The following is a 21,229-nucleotide window of genomic DNA, read 5'->3' on the forward strand; positions in this document are numbered from 1 at the left end:
TACTAAGGTGTTTGAATTACCAAAGTGCTCCTATTTCAGGTTGTCAGAAACAATATCATTGAGACAAGCCACTCTAAAGTTGGGAACCAGTCTAGTTCAAGGATGTTTGTGAGGATTTGTCAACTTCAGTCCAGACTAGTAGAATCAGAACAAGGAACTACAAACACGACTTTTTGGTCACAATCAATCCCTCCATCTATGGACAATGCTTATATGTCTGATAGCCAAGTAGGTCTTCAGCAGAATCCTGGACCATATCCCTCTAAACGCTCTACACAATCAATTAAAATAACAATTCAGGGTGCCAGGAAGCTTGGTTGTGGTTAGACTAAATGGGGGGCAGAGACAACTGCACCCCCTTCTAAAAAACTAAAAATGGACAGCAACATTTTCAAAGAAAAAATCAAATCAAGCGTAAATGTTGAAACTATTACAGCAAATACTCCAGGATTATATGCCAGTTGTTTTCCTTCTACTTTAGAAAAAGCATTTGAAAAGGCTGCTAGCTTTTTTGAGAACCAAAAAAGTGAGGATGAATCACACAGATTTGGTATGCTAGTAGCAGATCAACTTCGGCATTTCCAATTTCTACCCAACATGAGGCACAGACACAAATGATAAAATTACTAAACAAGATAGAAAATGAAACATATTTTGAAAAACAATCTTAAAATTGTACATTAGTTTCTAAAATTTAATATTAATTTTTTCCTATCTTATCTTTTATTTTTATATTGATTATTATCTTTTCAAAATTGATGTGTTTTATTTTCTAAGTATTTTTGGAAGTGGTGAAATATTAATTTCAAGTGTAAATGTTTAAAATGCTAATCCAAACAGTGCTCCAGGATCAAATGCCAGTCGTTTTCCAGCTGTATTTGATAAGGCTGCTAGTTTTTTTTTTAACTAAAAAAGTGAGGATGAGTCATATTACATTTGGAATGTTAGTAGCATATCAGCTTCAGTATTTTACAGTTTCAACTCAACACAAAGGCCAAAAGGTTTTACAATTGCTACACATTATAAAAGATGAAAAAATTTTGCAAATAATCTAAAAATTGTATACTATTTTCTGTGATTTCAAATCTTCTCTTTTTTTAACCGCATTTTATTTTTGTGGTAATTGATGCTTTAAGATACTTATTACATTATATTTTTTAGCTCTATTTGGAAATAAAGAAATATTAATATCCTAGAATAAGCTTCTAAAGTTTGCAATATCAAAAGAAATTGCCTCAATCAGCCAAATTGTATATAAGACAGTTTATTAATTACAAATAGTTAAAAATGACTAGAAGCAAATCATAAGGCTTCACAATGTAGAATAACTTCACATAATTAATAGCATACAAATCTAATCTTTGCCTCTATTGATATGTATCCACTGGGATGGTATCTACCCAAGTGGAGAAACAAAGTAACTTGCAATCTGGTCTCTGTTATCAATTGATGATCTTGAAGGGTTGTTACTGCCTATCCTTCCAGTAGATTGTAAGTGATCACCAAAGCCCTCATTCCTTCACATGCCCTTAGCTGTGTCAGATTCTGTGTAGCCTGGGGGACAGTACCTACTTGCAGCTGGCACAGAAAATTCTTGCATCTGCATAAAATTGTGAAGCAAACATACAGCATAAACTATTTTAGTAATTGTTTCATGATTAGTTACAATGGGTCTTCTGAAAATCCGCCACTTTGTAGTCAATATCCTGAAAGCATTCTCTACATCTCTTCTTGCCCTTGCTTGTCGAAAGTTGTAGATTTCACGTTTAATAACAGACTCATCATCAAATTCTTGTGGTAGTCTCTTTAATTTTCTTCCAGCGTATGGCTTCATCAGATAATATTTCAAAGAAAAGGCTTCATCACCAAGTAAAAATATGGAACTTGTCAACCTCCATTAATTATTGGTTCTGGATGAGGTATATTTGCTAATTTCTGCTCTAAACTTTTGCCCAAAGAAAAGAAGGCAAAAATACCACCATCACTGTCACTCCCAGGCGCCCCAATATCTACATAGACAAATTTGTAGCTCGCATCTATAACTGCCAACAAAACAATGGAAAAAAAAAACATTTATAGTTTCGAAATTCACTTCCACTCAAATTTGGACACTCAATATTTATAAGCTTTCCATGGCTAATATACAATGAGGAAACTGCCATCTAACCTCAAAATCATTTGAATTTTTTTCAAGAATGACAGGGTGGATGGGATAAAAATAAAAAGAACAAAAAATATATCTAATCAGTCTTAAGATCACTCAAAATAGGTTTTACATTATCTCAATTACAGCCTACTAATCTCTATTCTTGAAAATGAACCAATTTCCAAAATATATTGCATGTCAAGGTCTTTACAAAAGCTATAATGACTTGTTTTTTTTTTTTTTAGTTGGATTGACTAAACTTGATAGTACAAAGAAGCCAGGGGAGTTCTCGCCTCCCTTTTCGATGTAAACATTGGAAGTGGGTGGGGTTGCGCAACGCAACTGGACCTGAAGTGTCAAAACAAACATTTCGTTCCAGTGTATAATGAAATTTGAATGTCCATGCGTCACGACGATTTTCGTCGTTTAAGCGATATTGATGTCGGGAAAACGCGGACCAAAGACGCTTGACAGCTTCGTCATTTCAAAGTCTCGCAGAATGGATAGTGTAACTGTAACTGCAAGTAGCTCTTCAAAAGGTCTTGTTGGAAGTGGCGAACACGGGCTAATTCCATTGCAAATTCCTAACACTTTGTAATCTTCTGTTAACCCCGTTAGCGTTCAGAGTGATCATTCAACAACACCCCCGCCCCCTTCCCTGTTTCTGGAAACCGATATTGGGATCCACATCGGTACAATACATGCCATTGACGACCGAATAAAGTGCAAGCTTCTGGAGAGGCCATGGAAACTCCTGATTGGATGCCAAATATTGTATTCTTTTCATTGAAAGCGGGGGAAAGATAAAAAAGGTACTTGAACGATTCTCATTTGCAGAATTTCCACTGGTAAGGTCTCTTTTGCAAATACTGCCCTCTTTTTGTAACTGGGGCTAGCGGGGGTTCAAACAGACAGGTTTCCCTACAAAAGCTGGTCACAAAGCCTGTCACAGAATTTGCTAAGTTACTGGGAAAAGATGGAGACCTGACAGTACATGATACTTCCCAGTACCATCAAGACGCAGTAGAGGCTGGAAAGTCGTTTCTAAGAGCATACCATTCTCCGCACGAATATGTAAATAATCGCGTCAACGAACAGCGAATGAAGCAAGTAACAGAAAACAGAGAGAGGCTTATGCCAATTCTGGAATCAATCATATTTCTAGGAGGGCAGAATATTCTACTGAGGGGCCATCGGGATGATAGCTTAAACTTGGATAACATGCCGCTTTCCAATGAAGAAAACTTCCGAGAACTGTACGTTATCGTGCTGAAAGTGGCGACAGTAGATTAAAGGAATAACTGAAAACATCAGGAAAAACATACATCAGCAAAACAACTCAAAACCAGTTGATTGAGTGTTGTGCGAAAGAAGTTATAGGTGTCATTCTAGAAAGAGTAAAGTCAGCAAGGTATGACAGGATCATTTTGGATGAGACAACAGATGTGTCACATTCATCGCAATTTAGTTTCGCTCTTTGCTATGCCTTCGATAACCATAGATGCGAGGACTTCATAGGTTTTGTTGACGTTCATCATGCCAACTTTGAACCTTCCACTGCAGACAAAGAGCCGACTGTCAACGGAAAAGTGATTTTACTTGACTATTTTGGAATCGATATAGATGGGTGAGCAATGACGGTATCAAATAACTGTGGTGATGTAGTTGAAATTCAGAAAAATGCTAAAACTGCGTCTCGTTGTCCCTGCTTTAACTACGCCCTGAACCTTTCTTTGTCAAGAAGCTCAGCTGTTTTGAGCATCAGAAATACCATAGGCATTATAAAAGAATTTGTTGCATTTTTTAATGCATCTGCGAAGAGAAATTACGTCTTGAATAAGATTCTAAAAGCTCAGCTCACGGGAATCGGCGAGACGAGGTGGATCGAGCGACAGTCACTTATGCAGTTTGTGTCCAAACTTCCAAAAATCATCCAGTCTTTGGAACACATTAGTCACTTAAGTGAATCAGTGATCGGTTCGAAGGCAAAGGCGCTTGTCACACCATTATATAGTGCGGAATTCGTAGTTTCCCTTTAGTGTCTACACAGTATTTGCGCTCTGACCTTGCCTCTTAGTCGGCTATTCCAGAATAAGACTTTGGACTTGGGCGCTGCCGATGGCCACGCTTCCGATCTTTTGGATGTTCTAGCAAAGCGACGGGAAACGTGTGATGAAGAATTCACATTAGTATTCGAGCAAGTAAAAGAATTGTCAGATAAAATCCAATTGGTAATTGAAGTTCCAGGGGTTACACAAGGACAGGTTCATCGAAATAATCCTCCTCATAATACGCCTGAAGAATATTTTCGAAGTGTTGTTTTTATACCTATGCTCGGCTCAGTCATAAGTGACTTAAAGAGCAGATTCTCAAGAGACACGCTGAACTCTTTCCGGTTAACCGTAGTGCTTCCATCAAATATTGTGAATTGTACTGATGATTTACTGCAATGTTCCGTCAGAGATCTCTAGCATGTACGGTCAACGTCTTGGCTTGACCGTGACGTCTACCAGGGCAACACTTATAGTGGCAGAGGTGCATGTCTGGAGAAGTAGTTGGCTTCGGGTTAAGAGAGAAAAAGGTATTTTTCCTAGTTCAGTGGAAGAAACTGTCAAGGAATGTGACAGACACTTATATCCTTATGTCAGCTCACTTCTTGATATTTTTATATCTCTTCCAGTGAGCGTGGCATCTGCCGAGCGTAGCTTCTCAACTTTACGCAAACTGAAAACCTGGCTCAGAGCACAGATGGGGCAAACTAAACTCAGTGGTTTGGCCCTTCTTAATGTGCATCGCGACATCGATATCAGCATTGACACAGTAATCGACAGGTTTGTGAACAGTGAAGCCAGGAAGCTTGAATTTTGCTTGTAAACAGTTGTCAGTTGATAAAGTACAGTTTTTGTAATCATTATTGTAATATATGAAAACCACATTTTCGTTAAACATGAGACCGCCAGGGAAACGTAAAACGTGAAAAATAAATTCAGCCTTGTGGCCGACAAAAAGGACACTACCCTTACTCTTTTCGGTATGAATCGCCCCCCCCCCCCTATAACGAAAGGCTGGATCCACCCCTGAAACAAACAAAGGGTGTTGGTCTATATTTGCTAAATAAGCAATCAGTGCATTTAGAGTCAGTATTAGAAGACATATTAAGTAATAAAATAAACTCCTAGCTACAAAGGTTATCCCAACCATTGCAGTTATACATTCACCTACCTATTTTACGGGGCAAACTATGATGAAGATATATTACAAGGCAGAAATTACTGTAATCCTAGAAAAAGAGTATAAGACTATATCTGAACACATCAGGGGGGAGGGAAGGTCTTATGAAAATATCACTCATATTTTGAATCTGCATGAAATAAAGAATATGATGGTAACTCTTTTGGCTTTTATTATTAACACAGAGATTTAGGCTATAGGGGCTAAATGTTCCATTAGTAGCATGTAAAAGGGAAGAAAGAGCCTTTAGGAAGTACTTAATATTGTTTCAAATTAAATTTTTGAACTTAATTAAGTTTCCTTGGATATTGTCAAGACAAGGATGAAGCTCAAATAGGCTACTTTTAAAGATAACAAAAATTCTTCATCCTGTATTCTACCACTTATATCTTATTCCTCATGTTAAACATGCATCAAGATCTACGAATCATATTTAGGAAATACACTAGTCAGATAAGCTAGTTAACTATTGAGAATAAAAAGGACTGAGTTAGGCCTAGATACAGGCTAGTATCAGGACTTAGATAAATTTACTAGTAACAAGAGCTATATGTGTTGGCTGAAGTGATTGCCCAGAATTCAAATACATATAGCCAGCAACAGCAGAGAACATGACCATTGAAGCAAAAACTGCATGAGCATTCAAGATTTAAAATCTTAAATCTTTTGCTTCTTGAGGAAAATGTTGAAGTGTGACGGTAAAGTCCAGAGTAGCTCGTAAATATTTATATTTTATCGACAAATGTGCCTATAATGTGGCACAGGCATTATACAAATTAAACTACACAATTTTTCATGTGCAAAACCCCAAAACGCAGTTTTACATTTTTGGCAGCAGGGAAGACTAGAGAACAAAAAGACAGATAGATAAAGAAAAATATCAATTATCTGTTAAGATGGAAATGAACAAGGCTTCAATAGTGCACCTGTTTTCTTAAACACAGATAGGAGAAGTAATGCTCCAAGCTTTGACATATTCATATGGACTGCTTTGAGCTCTTTTAGCCTTTTTTAAGGGCTCAAAATGAATAGTGCCCCCACAAATCATTGCTGAATTATGAAAGAGCAAAAAAATAATAATAGCCAATTGTGCTGAAAAGCTAAATTGTGTTGTAAACTTCAGAGTTTAGGGTATTTACTAAAAATCTCATGTAAATTTATGATTCGTCCTATATATTAGACCATTATGGACAGGGGGGGGTTGGTAAAGTCAGTAATGTTAGATTAAGAATAGAATACTGACTACAGGTGTGTCTATTTCTTAGCCAGGTCCATCTTGATTTTCAGTTAGGCTAATCAGAAGATTGAACTCTTTTAAAGTAGTCTACAAAATTTTATAGTGTTTCTATATGGAGGGTGATTGCATCAAACTAATACCAAGGTTCTCCAAAAGTAAGATCTTTCCTTTGTAAACTAATGAACAAAATTATGAAATAGACTACCTACATTTCTATAGCCTAGGCTATCCTTAGTTTACATAAAATGAAGTACTATTTGTTCTATTGCTTACCAATATAGAGTTCATTTGAATCTTCAAATGAACTTCAAGACTCCTCAGAAATTGTATTATTATCAACTTTGATAGCAAGAGAAGCTACATGGGGTGCAACAAAGAACTGAAACATGTACCCTGAAATAATATCTGGAATAGCATCTAGTACTATTACTTTGTCACCATCAACTACATTTTCTGACAAATGAGAATAGTCACTTTTAGTCCTTGACGTGCTCAGATTCATTCACTGGGTAGATTTTAATTAATTTAGCAACCAACAGATTGTGTAGATTTTGAATTCTCATTCAAATAAGTTGTCAGAATTATTGGAATTAGTTTCTTCTAAATGTTATCCGTTTCAAGGTTTACAATTTTTTTTGTGGCAGCATTGTTCATAAAAATATTTGTAGACACTACCTAAATATTGCTCGTAGCAATTAAAAGAAAAGTCGCAAGATACTTGGGTTTTCAGGTATGAATAGGCCTTGGATGGATCTTGAGGGCTAAATATGTTTTCATTTTTGTGTCCTTTGTACTTTAAAGGAATTTAGAAATAATTTTGCCTAGCAGCAGTTCATTTGTCAAGTACTTCTAAAATTCGAAGAACTAAGAGAAAAACGAAGCACTAAGTTTTTCAATAAAAAGCACTATACGTATGAAATTTAATAATTTTAACCTTCATTATTTTTATAAATAAATATTTGTACTTCATTTCTTACTTGTGCTTGGGTCACGCTCGAGCCTTGTCCAGGCCCATTGAGGCATCCAGAATTTGCTGACAAGCGTCCCTCCATCATTCTCTTTCAAGTGCAACTGGCTCAATCAACTGTATCTATTGTAACTTTGTTAAGAGTTGTAAGAATATCTTTCTATATATATTTGAGTTTGAGAAACGTGTTGACACAACATAAGAGTATATTGGTCATATGGACTTAATTAAATTATTTATATTTCCTAGCTCAAATTTTGAGGTTGAATCAGTTGGTAAAATCCACTTTCCTCCGTTTGTTCAATTAAACACGCTAATTGACATGGAATTTATGCTTGGATTTCGTTAAGTATTATTCTTAACGGTTCTTTACCATAATGTTTAACTATTGATTTAACTGAAAGAATTTGATAGTGGAAAAAAACATGCCAACTAGTGATTAGTAATGTTTTGCTTTGTGATAGGCTTTACAAACATGTGAAATATTTTTTATTCTCTAAAACAGATGCGAATAATGAAACATGCAATTCTTTTCTCATGACTGTGTGAAAATAGTTTACTTTTTTAGTAAATTTACTCAAGCAATATATGTTAGCAAATTGCTATGGAAGTATTGGGGGATCATATAAACCTTATCATAAAGAGTAGGAGCTGAAAGGTGGCAGACACTTGCTCAGGATAGTTCCTGTTCCACATGTGTTTTAATTCTGTCTTTTAATGTTGCGTAAACAAACACTTTTCACACACCACACTCAAAAAGGGAAGTTGAATTAGTCCTAGTGAAATATACCTACGTATTATGAAATAAAACTCTTTAGTAAGAAAATTATAGAAATCCATCCCCCTGCCACCATAACGCATTATAATGAATGGTTTTTAAACTAACCAAAATATTAACTAAAATATTTAATTAAAGTGTACCTACAATTGAGTGTATATACACTCTCTCACGCTAAACAGAAAGAAACTACAAACAGAAAGCGGTTTTGTCAGACCGAAAATCGTGTGTTGGGGATATCAGAGATAAGTACCTAGGATTTTAAATGTTGCCTTTGAGTGAAACTTGAAACTTTAACATTATATTCAACATTATTATACATATATATTCACATTATATAACTTTAACATTATTGTGCGTAGATTACCCACGTTCTAAAAAATGCCGAAAAATTCGCTGTCCCAGTGAGAACGTGTAGATCTGGAACCAAAAAAATTTGGATGGTCCAGTAACGAGAGCCTCAAATCCGCTTGTCAGTCCTCTTAATTTTGGTTATGTCTGTGGAATGATTGTGATAAACCTAGAAACGGAGTCGTAAATACTTTACGGTTACTTACTAAGCGTCACTTTCAGAAGGAGCTCAAAGCTCACCGGGTTGGCCAAAGTGTTGCAATTGCTGAATCGATCGCGAATGGCCCCTATAAGTTATAGAAAACTCGTTTGGCAAATAATAAAACTCGGGAGAGCAAAATTACAATTAGTGAGTACCAGTGGCATTCATATTTCAAAAGTCAGTTCACCGAACCTGACGTTAACTTTCTCAAGAAATTTGAAACGGATTTAAATAATCGCTTACGTACTCCTGGACCGGGTACCTTTGTAGTAAGTTCTAGTGAATTACATGATGTTAGACGAAAGCTTAACTAAATACAGTCTCTGGGTTATAATGGCATATGCGCCCCTCATTTACAAAATGGGCCTGATAAGCTTATTTGTCATCTTTCTTTGTTGTACCAAATGGTTTTTTACTGTGGTACTGTTCCAGATTCTTTTTGTGTTGGTCTTATTCCACCGATTCTCAAAAGAGGGAAGGGTCCGTTTGAATGCTCATCGAGTCGACCTATAACTGTTTCAAGTGTTTTTGCGAAGGTGTTTGAATTACTTATAATTAATAACCTACGTTCTATCTGTTACATGCCTCCTCACCAGTTTGGCTTCCAGCCTAAGTTTGGTTGTTTCCATGCTCTAAAATGTCTGTGCAATTTGTTGATCGATGCAGATAAATCCGGTGGTACTCTAGCGCTTGGAACATACAATGTTAGTAAAGCATTTGATTCGTTTTTCCATCCCCAAGCAGTGAATGAGCTTTTCAACCGTGGTGTATCGCTAGACTTAGTTAGACCTCTTTTGTACATGTGCCGCCAAATGAAAGGAAAAATACGTATACATGGAAGCAATTTGCTGACTGACGATATACGAATTCATATTGGGGTTAAGCAGGGTGCGGTTACTTCTCCTACGGTTTATAATAATGCAACGCTTCCAGCTCAGTGCCAACTTTCTTCGTGCTGTATATACAAAGGTACTGATTTGTCGATATTATGTTATGCAGACGACGTTTTTAATATTAGTAGGTCTATCAGTGGGCTAGAAAAATGTTTTTTGGAGATATATAAAAACTCCAGTGATATTGGACTTTCCCTAAATACTGAATAATGTGATGTTTTGATTTTTAATGAAATAGATACGACTAGATCAGATAATATATCTATAGATCTGAACGGTACAGAAGTAAAGCCTTGTGTTAAGTTGAAATATCTTGGCCTTCCTATTGGAAAAAAATTTGAAGAAAACTAGGCTATTGATGCTAGAAAGTATGGAAACGAAAATCCTTCGTGCATATGGTACAATTGTTAGTTCTCAGTTTCATTTGAATAGAGTCCATCTTGCGAGAATTTACAATAGTGTTGTCCTTTGATTTGATACAATTCTGTATTTAGTACCGTTTTACCCTATATTTAGTGAATCTGACCTTCTTAGGATGAAACGCGTTTTCTTCAAATTTGCTAAGTTTCTGTTGCGAGTTCCTCCGTGGACCCGTAACTCCTATTTGATGAAAAAATATAGCTTGTCTGGCCCGTGTGCTACGTTAGCTGAGCTGAATGTACACATGTGCAATAAGCGAACCGGCCATGAATGGAAAAATATTGTTTTTTGACGTGGAATTATTTTCGTTTGTATTTTAGAATGTAATTATGATATGTTGTTTCTTTCTTCTTTTTTTTCAATGTACTCCATCACTTCATTATTTTGTATGATGGGTTATAAATAAATACATACATACATACATATAAGAATATACAAAAAAAATTCAACTTATAAAAAGTCTTATAAGATTGTTATTAAGGAGTAGAAATTATGTTTATCAACAGACTTTAGTAGTAAACACTAAGAGGATAATAATTCATCAGGGATTTTAAACCCGTGGGATGTGAAACATACCCTTTCTAGTAATTTGAATTATAAGAATAATTCAATCAAAACTTATAAGTTCAAAAAACGATTGGGCTAATAATTTTTAACTATAATTTAACAAGGATAGTAATCGCAAGCCTGCATGTAATTGCGAGCAATTTTTATCATTTGTAAATTCAATTTCTGAACACATTAGAACAGGAGATTTGGCAATATTAAAGCAACTCTATCTTCTGAATGTAATAAAAATAGAAGCTAAATTGTGTCTTTCCAATAATTTAAAGCCATCAAATGCCTTGCATAAAACCTTGGGACCCATATCAAATTTATTTTTTATTTTCTTAATATCCCTGATTTATAAAACAACGATATCAGATATCTGATTTCTATAAAAAAAAAAACGGACCTAATTTCAAGAATGTAATTCTAGTTAACACTTACTAGTTATTCCTACAAACATTGATACGCTGATGCATTTTATTCTGAAGAAAATGGAACTATATAAAAAAAAACAAGCTGCCACAAAAGGTAAATAAGTACAGTTCGCAAAAAGAATGTTCCACTGGTATTTATATTAGCCTAACTGCCAGGTTAAACCACACTGATTTTTTGGTTTCAGCCATATATTTCAATGGCTGAATGTATATCTAATAATTTGAATCATAATATTGTTTCATAATGTTGATTCATTTATTTCAGAGCACCAATATGGGAATTTCGTTCAACTTTCTAGTTGTGAAATTAACTTACACCGAGCAACAACACAATAAATATTAACATGGATCCAAGTTTTAATATAGAAATACCTTTTGATGATATTAATATATTTTGAATGAAATTTCACCCAAAATCTGCGACGAAATTCTTCAAAGGAATTCACAGAATAGCGAGTGTTTAATGAATATCCAAGATATAGTTACAGGAAACAAGATACATGTTAAAACCAAGATAAAGTTAGCTTTGAATATGAGCATAGCAGTACAGCAATAGTTGAAAAGAAAACAGGAGATGGCAAACGGACGAAACAAGAAATTTTGGCACAGTGGGTTTCAGGGGGCAATTTGTTAAGAGTAGGGGGATTGAACCCCCCCCCCCTCCCATCCCCCTTAAATTTTTGCCTTAATTTTTTTTTTCGTAATAAAGTAGCAGAAATGAATGTGAACAAAAACTCTGGACTTTTTATCCAAAACTAGAACTGAAAATATTTTCAAAACTAAGATAAGCCTGAATGATATAATAAACACTGTTGAAATGTGCTAAAAAACACGCTGACACCCACATTATTTTGCTTTCTGCATTGCTGCCACCTGTCCCCTTCAGATACAATTTAGCTCCCTCCAAACCTCAGTTTTTCCCCCTCCAGCTAAAATTACGTTTCTGCAAAAAAAATCCGGTCAAAACTGAGATAAACCTGTATAATTCAAGTATCCAGAGAAACAGGTCAGTTTGATTTAGTATATCTTTGCCTTTATGGTAATATATGGATCATTTTTCATTTTTTTCTGATTTTTTTTTAAGAAATACAAACGGCACCCAGTGTTCCCATTTGGTCACCCATTCAAGCACTGACCGGGTCCAACGTTGTTACTTTTGCGATCTGAAGAGACTGGGTACTTTACACATGGTATGTCTGTTGTCTGAGAACTTTTGTAACAGAATAAATGTTGATCAAAAACTGAAAACGAATAAAATGCCTAATTTTAGAGTCATGAAGGAAGGTTTTGAGTAAATTTCAAATAGAATGAAAACACGTTTATGCATTGTTTATTGATATATTCGTAATAGTGTAAACCCCGACAGGAAAAAATCTATCAAGAGTAAAATGACATCATTTATTATTATATCCTAAAAAGGGCTTATTCCAGATTTGCCTCTCACTCACTTGTACTATCTATCTTGCTTTATAAACAGGAGCAGAAATCGTATTATAAAATTGGCATTGAGTCCCAAAGTTACACAAAAGCATTCCTGGATATCCGTGGGAACCATGATACATTCAATGTCCCGAGTAGAAACCGCCCTAATCAACTTCTTTTGTGAGTCTTCAATTCAGAAGCGTTTCTATTCATCGGCTTATTTATATACAGTAAAAAAAGACAACTACACTGTCAACTTCATTGCTGTAGATGGAACAACAAACGTTGGAATTATTAGCCCCTAAAATTTCTCGAAAGTCATCTGCTCCAAACTGGTCATCCACACCTGCTATGACATTTCCAATTTACTGTCCTATTTCTTTATGGAATTTTATTCCATCTGATATGCTTCTTCATTTTACTCTACGGTCTTACCGACGTTTTTTCCATTAATGGAATTGATTTAACAAATCATTTAAATGTATAAGTCATTTGAATTTATAAAGCACTAGCTGAGACAAGGAGGATTCGCTGCCTGGCTCCAACTAGCAGCACGCGGCAGGCTTCTATCTATGGATTCTCATATGTATATACAACGGATAAATTCTAATTTTTAACTGCGTAGTATTTTGGATATACAACATTCTTCGCTGTTTCATTGTCTGTGGATATAAATAGATTATCCGGTTTATCGACTTTTGAGCATGCAAAATTTAATTGTCCATGGGAAAAACAATCCGTATCAAGATCTAAACCGCATTTTTCTAATGATTGCCCTTGAGATTTGTTGACGGTGATTGGAAATACTAATCGAATTGGGAATTGCAATCTTTTAAATTGAAAAGGCAGATCCGTTGGAATCATGGGAATGCGAGGAACAAGAAAAGCCTCACCCTCGGAAGACCCTGTCAAGATTGTTGCCTCTATTGCGTTTTCCATTGTTTTTTTTTTACGGCAAATCACGTGCCGTTGCAAAGCTTTGGTGGGTTAATATTTCGCAACAGTATTATTGGTACGCCTATTTTTAGTTGTAGCACGTGTGGTGAAAACCCTGGGAGATCCAGGGAATTTAAAATTTCTGATGCATAGTTAACTGCTTCATTTGATTCCAGAACTGTGTCGACTGACTTTTAAATGACTGCCTGGTCTCAAATATTGGTCAGAATAATATTGTTGATTTTGTGGACGTCTTTGTTCTTGGCTGCCAGAATCGCTCGTTCACTTCGTCATTTATGATTTTTATAATTGGTTAGAATATTCGGAAATACTTTTTCAACAATATCTTTTTTGACGTCACTAAATTACAGAACTCAGGAGGCGGTTGTATATGTCCTGAATTTGAGTCAACTAAGAGCTTTCGGTTTCCAATTGCCAGCAATTGATCTGAAAATATTTCAGCAGAGTTATCGCTTTGCAATCAGACACGCATATTTATACTTAATTTTAATGTCTTTACGTGTACCCATAAATTAGAATTTTTTAGGCAAGCGTTCATTTCGTCCTCAGGTGTCTATCTAGGAATAACAGGTAATGTTTGCCTGAAATCTCCCGTAAGCAATATTACTGTGCTGCCAAAGGGTTTGGAATTTCTTCACAAATCTTGCAAAGATCAGAGCAGTTCTCGCACCGGGCAGCAACGTTGCGGCTATTCCCGACGACGCGAGGGCCAACATTATGTGTTTGCCAGTATCTCCTGGCGCATCCAAGAAGAAGATTTCTCAACTTTGTTTGTTTTTATATTTTTTTATAATCGCTATCACTTTCAATTTGTTTGGTTTCTTTCACCTCGGCTTGTCTTTCGTCATTATGAAATACATATTGCCGAACCTTTGTTTTTTTAATTGAAATCTGGTAGGCATTGCTGACCTCATCCAAGTCTATGTCCCAAACCAAATCATCATCGCTATTATTTTCAGTTTTGATACGTTTTGATTCTCCCTGTCCAGGTGGATTTACATCTAACAGCGCGGTTTTGCGTTGTGAACAGAATACTGGTGAAGGCCATGGCCATCAATCGAAAAAGCAGGGTGAAAAATCGGGAGAAAAAGAGCAGTAATACTCGTTTACTTCTCGTTTCAAGTTCATTCCAATAAAGATTGACCGTGACAAGCAAAAACATAGTAAATATACAGTAGACTATAGATAAACACATGAATCTTGACACTAACAAAAATTCAAAATTATTAATTAAGTCAAATTTGATTTGAGTTGACGGACTTTAAAAATAGGTCGTTGCATTTCATAGCTTCGTTAAACCATTCAGGAATGATTTAATAATCCTTAAACGAATATTAAACTCTAATTTTACAGAAAGATTGAAGGGTGATGGTCACCTTTGTTGTTACCAACAGAGTCCTTGGGTAAGTTTTTTTTTTCTTTCAATGATTTTATCGAAGCTCCGATTCATAATTTTTAGAAGTGCCAAATGAGGTGTCATCAGCACAACAAACAATTACATCAGAAGAAAGTGAACTATATTTGGCACTATGGACAAAGGATGGCTTTGGATGACAAAATATACAACAATTAAGACAAGCCAAAATAATACATTATCCCTAATGCCAAAATGAGACATCTTCGATAGAAGAATTTCAGTGGTTAAGCAATCAAAAACCTCACGAATAAGGCAGCCAGAATTAATCCCGAATCTAATGCAGAATGTATAAAATTCAAAAGGGTTATGCAGGCATGTTCAGTGGAGTGCCTCGTTCGGAAACCAAATTGAAAATATTGAAGAAAGTTTCTAGATTTTAGAAAGGTAAGGAGACGAGAAATTCCTTAACATTTTTTCAATGAATTCGGAGTAATAGCATCATTTTTGTGAGCGCTTTACAAAATTGGATGTGAATTATCTTGGGTGTTCGTTTATCTATTTTTGACAATTATAAACATTATTGAATATAAATATTGTTAACAAAAGCGGAAAGAGATCAAGACAAAGTGATTTAGAGGATTCAAGAGGATCCACGAAGTCGACTGATAATATCTCAAAGTTAGATAAAATCCTTGAAATAGTCAGAACAACTAAAAACGATGTCTTAGAAATAAAATTTGAAATCGTTAACATTACAGCTAGTTTAGAGTTCCTAAAATTTTCGCGTGGAAGATCTAGAATTACCAAGAACGGCCCAAGAAAATGAATTATCTAGTATCAAGCAGGAAACATCGGCATTACGAAACCAAATTAAAAAAGGAGCCTGGTTTCGGTGAATTAGCATCTAGTTTGTGCTGTGTGCTTGAAGTGCCAAGTGTGCTGTCATCAGCACAACAAACAATGACATCAGAAGACATTGAACTATAGTTGGCGCTATGGGCAAAGGATGGCTTAGGATGACAAAATATACAACAATTAATAAGTCTCTGCTTTTTTACTACATACAAAAGATTATTTACATAGATGAAAAATAACACTGGCCCTAAAACTGATCCTTGTGGGACACCAAAATTCACTTGTGAGGGTGAACAGAAAAGTGGATCGACAGAAAATAACCCATCATTCAAATAAGACAAACCAAATAAATACATTATACCTAATACCAAAATGAGACCTCTTCGATAGAAGAAGTTCAGTGGTTAAGCAATCAAATACCTTACGAATAAGGCAGCCAGAATCCATCCCGAATCTAATGCAGAATGTATAAAATTCAAAAGGGTTATGCAGGCATGTTTAGTGGTGTGCCTTGTTCGGAAACCAAATTGAAAATCATGAAGAAAGTTTCTAGATTTTAAAAAAGTAAGGAGACGAGACAGGATAGCCTTTTCGAAGATTTTATTAAACACTGATAAAAATAAAATTTGTCGATAATTTGCTGGATCTATTTAAAGAGCAAGTTAAAGAGCTAAAGCGTCAAAGAGCGAGGTATTGACGAGGGGGTTAAGTTTTAATGTTGCTCCTAACTTTCAGTTAAAAAAAACTTAATTTTTTGTTTAATTAGTTCAGAGAAGAGGGTGAATTAGAATAAATGCAGAAGTAAACAGTGAATTATGTAAATGTATTTAGATTGTCTTGGGTACATCAGAAAAATCTAGGGACTTTTAGGCAGTTTTCAGTTTGGGTAGCGGATATTTTACATATTTTACATAGAAAACGTAAATTTAGTGAAAATTATCTAAAATTTATAGCTCAAAAAAAGGGGTTCGAGATTTTTGGTTCTATCCTTTGACTGTAAAGTCAATGCCTGTAAATTCAGGTTCTACAATCAGCACCGTATATACGTTATCCATTAGATGAGTTAAAAATAAGAAAATGTAGCTTGAAGAGTTTTCATAACCCTTGGCTCTCTTTGTTCCCTTCGGCCCTGTAGCTCCCTTGGTTAGAAATTCTCAAGTCTAATTTTTCATCTTTTTAGTGTGCTCCGGGAGGCTGCATGTTCGAATTGACGAAACAATTGGTCACAATTATGTTTGGACAAAAAATAATCATTTTTTTCAAGTTTGTGATTTTTTATAAAATAGTGCCTCTGATAATGAAATGGTAGAGACCAATTGAAACGGATGTACCAAATGAAACAGATGGGAAGAAAAAGCCATGGTGGGAGGACTATACTTTAAGTAGTTTTCTTCCAGAAGTTTTAGGAATTTGAACGTGGCAATGAGTAAGTAATATCCACGTAATCAATAAATTTGGTCGTTTTTCCACTCAGTTTTTATGTGTAAGATTTTGACTGTAAATCCTACTAAACAAACTATAAAGAAGCATCTGATTTTAAAAGAAAATTCTAGACGGTGTCAATATTTATTGTTTGTCTTCCTTCAGTGGAAAGTTTTAATCATGTTTAAGCTAGTAATTCGCTTAGAATTAGACTTGAATTTGGAATTTGTCTGTGTATCTTTAGGAACCAATAGTATACATATACAGCAAAATATTTAAAATTCATGAAGATCAGACTGATATGCCTTTAAATAAGATTGATTTTTTTAAACCAATTCTAATAAAAGTAGACAGTGGGGTAGCATTTGATTTGTATTCTTTATTACACGAAAGAAACCAACAACAGGAATTGTCAATTAAGCATTATACTTAATTGATAATGAAGAAAAAGTAAAGCTGAAGTGGTATGAAATCCAGTAAGTGAAATACATGTGTGAGAAATAGATATACAGATAGAATAGATAGAAACGTTGATAACTTTGGAATTTGGAAAACAAACATGGTGGGGGGGAAGGGAAAGAAATAATAATCATATTTTAACAGTACTGCATCAAAACCCGAAGTTCTCCAACTCAAGCCTCGGCTCAGCCCTCCAAGCGTTCTCCAAGCTTCGACTCAGCCCGCTACTTCAGATGAGCCCTGTCGGGAACCTCAGGACGGGTTCATTCTGTTTTCATTCTAACAAAATGAAAAATTTATGTTCTAAACTGATTTTTGATATTATCTTCAGACGTTCATTCCTTGGTTTGTTATTTGGATTTAAATAATGTTCATAATTTATGTGTGACTTTTTGATGCATCTAAAAAATAAATACATTTACTTTGATGGGAATATGGATCAGCTTTTTTTCTGGGTATAATTTAAAGATTTTGAAGTTTTTTTAATTGTTTTCTTTAATATTAGATAAGGGTGTTACTTGTAAAGTTAAATTGATGCTATTTTTCTTATGATTACTTAATGAACTCTTGGTGTTACAATACCAAAAATACTTTAATTTTTTTTTGCTATATCCATTATGATGGAACACCAGAAATATCCTCCACTTTTCGTATCAGATGAACAGTATAATACTTTCAAAATCTGTAGTGAGTGCAGATTTTCTAAATTTTTCTTTAGTTTCACGTCTTATGAATAACAAATTCAATAGAATGATCTTTTTAAGAAAATAGCGTCGGAAATTGGAGCTAAAGCATATGTAGAATTTCAAGCGTCATTGGCTAAAAACAAAAGCTTTGCGAAGGTGATTGTTCGGAAGGTGAGGCGCATTCATCTCTCCTACGATAAAACTTTGCTTCCGTTATTTTTAAAATCAGTTTTAACTCTCCCTGGGGCCTAAATGAATAAAAATACCGTGTAATAGGCCATTCTTTTTCTTCACGTAAAGGAACAGTCTTCTCTATTATACTCAAAGTAAAAAAATGACTATAGAAGTTTTAACTTCTAGTAATTACCAATTTAATTTTTTGAGTTATATACAAACCCCCAATGTCAAAAAATCTGATCGGGATTTGAAATAAGAGCTCTGAGACATGAATCGCTTCTAAATATGAAATTTCATTAAGATCCGATCACCTATTCGTAAGATAAAAATACCCCAATTTTCACGTATTCCAATAATTCCGGTTTCCCCCTCCATCTCCCTTTAATGTCACAGAATCTGGTCGAAATTTAAAACTAGAGCTTTAAATCACATGATACTTCTAAATATCAAATTTCATTAAGACCTGGTCACCCTTTCGTAAGTAAGAAATACCTCAATTTTCAAAATTACTCCATCAACTCCACCAAAGAGAGCAGATCCAGTCCGGTATGTCAGTCATGTATCTTAGACAGGTTTTTATTCTTCCCCTCCAGTTTCATCCTGATCTCTCCGCTTTAAGTATTTTCTAAGATTCCCCCCCCCCCCAATGACGCTGGATCTGGTTGAGATTTAAAATAAGAGATCTGAGTTACGAGGTCCTTCTAAATATGAAGTTTCATGCAAATCTGATCACTCCTTCGTAAGTTAAAAATACGTCATTTTTTTCTAATTTTTAAGAATTAACCCCCGCCCTAAATAGAATACATTTGTTGAAATTATATAGATCACGTATCCAAGACTTCGGCTAATTTTTCCCACCAAGTTTCATTCCGATCTAAGCGTTTTTCATGATTTTAGGTTCATCCACCCAAAACTCCGCCCCATGTCACCAGATCCAGTCGGGATTTAAAATAAGAGCTTTGAGACACGATATCCTTCTAAATATCAAATCTCATTGAGATCAGATCACCCGTTCGTAAGTTAAAAGTACCTCATGTTTTCTAATTTTTCAGAATTAAACCCCCCCCCCCAACTACCCCAAGGATTTCTGTATCAAGTATTTGAGATGAAAGGAATGCATACAAAATCTATAAATTCAGTTATTTTTGTTTTCTACCTATCAAAAGACAACAGTTTTTGAACAGCCATCAGAAGAGAGAAATTTCCCTTCACAGAAAAATCCTAAATCAGCCATTGAATTTTTATGCACCCATCTCTATGCTATGTTTTTCATGAATTTTGGAATATTTGATGGAGGCTGTTAAATTTTGTTCCTTTATTGGGCTTTGAATAAATCATTTTTATCTTGGACTGTGGTCTCAAAGAAAGCCTAGATTTAATTAGAAGCCAATACAGTAAACTGAAAACTGTGTTGTGACTACTCTGCTTTATAAAGGTTAAACTTGGTGAACTGAATATTTCAAATATATGTCATCCACTTTGCTCTAAATTAAATCCTACCTACAAGTTTCTGTTTCTCTTCCTTTTAAGTTTAGGTCATGGGCCTAAGTATGAGCCTGATTTGGTTATTACACAAGTTTCTGAAAATCATATTGCCCTAACAACAGAAGGTTCTGTGTTCACAAATTAATGCCCAAGAAAACATTTTTAATTATCATGAAAAATTGGAATTTTTTATATAGCTTATACCTTTGATCTGATACAAGTTTAACCTATTCATAAGTAAATACTATAAAATTATGCAAATAAATAAAAAAAACAAATTCCATAAGAATGAAGACATGAAACCCTTACAATTTTCTATGAATAAGCTGGAATCAGTCAAGTATAAAATAAAACAAAATCCAGGACAAAACCAAAGTCTTTCTGCTATGCTAATTCACAAATGGCACTAATTTACAAAACTGTAAATGGGAGGGGGAAGGGATTGTATTTTGAAAATCTGAGGAGGGGGGTTCCTTGATGGATGTACCAAAACATATATATTTCAATGAAAATTCCCAAAGTATTTTGCCAAATCTAGGGGAACTCCCTCTTATTTGATGCAGATCCATTATTAAAAAATAATTTAGTAAGCTCAAATACTTTTAAAGATAGCCTAGTGAAAAGGCCATCATTTGGAAATTTTAACTAGCCTAGTCTAAAATTCTAACCTTAATAGTTCAACCAAATGTAAGAAAAAAATAGGCTTAAGCCAAAGATTTTCAATAATCAACACTACTGTATGCTATCTCAGACACTAATGCACAAAAATTAATATAGAAACAGGCTATTTAAACCAAATCTAGGTTAATGCTCACAGATTTATGGCAAAATTAATACCTTTCAATAATGAATTTGGCATTGTTATTTATGCAGCATTCTGCTTTTCTTTTTGTGAACAATGTAGGTCAATTTTATGCAGTGGGTTAAATTTAAGGTATAGGTTACGCTAGCTTAATCAATCAGGAAACAATGCAGAAAAAATAATTGAGGTAAAATTCTAGTTTAGATACTTTTTGCTATCTTGGCAAGAGGTTACGTTATTCAAACTATACCCAAGACAAACAAGTTTAAACATTCAACTAGCCTAGAATATCCTATTCATACACCCCTAGAGTGTATCTAATTTTTTTTATTTCAAGATCAGTTCCAAAATATTCTAAGAGTTTCCTCTAATGGTTGGTGGCCTTAGCTACAATATTTA

Source organism: Artemia franciscana, chromosome 15, assembly GCF_032884065.1.
Source record: "Artemia franciscana chromosome 15, ASM3288406v1, whole genome shotgun sequence".
NCBI classification, from domain to species: domain Eukaryota; kingdom Metazoa; phylum Arthropoda; class Branchiopoda; order Anostraca; family Artemiidae; genus Artemia; species Artemia franciscana.